We start from the raw sequence: 984 nt of genomic DNA on the forward strand, positions 1-984 counted from the left end.
GACTGACATTGTGTTTGGGGGGACACTGAGAAAGATGGGATAAATAATGTATACTGTGTTGAAACAGATGAGGGAAAGAACTGTTAAAAAGGGATATTTGATTAGATATTTTTGTCATGATAGGAGTCTAGAACGAAGGCTTCATAGTGGAGTGGACCAGGGGGGAGGGATTGTAAAACAATGAGTCTCAGTAAATTTTCATTGAAATTAATAATAATAAAAAAACCCATGACTTCTTTTCTGATCTTCTTTATTCGTTGACAGAGATAGATGATAGGTAGGTAGGTAGACAGATAGATAGAGATGGAGATATAGAGCTAGAGATAGAGATTATGAGATAGATGATGATATAGATATAGATAGATCTAGATATCGATATAGATATATAGATATAGATATATATTAGTTGAAAATACCCTGGAGGCTTAGGTGTAACGTAATTTTTCAACTGGCATCCTTGTTCTTTAGTACTTTATTTTTCCAGTAAGTACTTTATGGGTGTTTATTATTTTAACAGAGTTCTAAGTACAATAAGTTCAACAATAAGTTTATTTTTATAGGGTGATTAACTCAGAGCCTTAATTTTTTACTGTTCTCCAAACTTCACATCCAGTCCATCCATGTCCCAGAATATATTTGTAAATGTGTAAGAATCAGACTGTATTTCAAGCCATTCATTGATAGCACCATCTTTCAAGCTACCATCAGCTCTTACCCTAGTTATGGCAATCACCTTCTGTCTTTGTTTTTGGGTTGGATTTTCCCCCCGTTCATTTAAACTATGCCCTCCTTTTGTTTTTTGTTGTTTTTTTTAAATTTTTTTTTTGTTTTACTGACAGTCTAGAAGCTCTTTATTGTTTTATTGTGATTTTAGTCAAAGTTTACAGAGATAATGAATATGTGGAGTAACCAGTATATTCACAGAATGGAATGCTATGCAGCAATGAATAACAATGAACGTGTAAATTACTACACAAAATGAAT

Source organism: Elephantulus edwardii, unplaced genomic scaffold, assembly GCF_000299155.1.
Source record: "Elephantulus edwardii isolate Elephantulus edwardi_28Jun2011 unplaced genomic scaffold, EleEdw1.0 scaffold00125, whole genome shotgun sequence".
NCBI classification, from domain to species: Eukaryota; Metazoa; Chordata; class Mammalia; order Macroscelidea; family Macroscelididae; genus Elephantulus; species Elephantulus edwardii.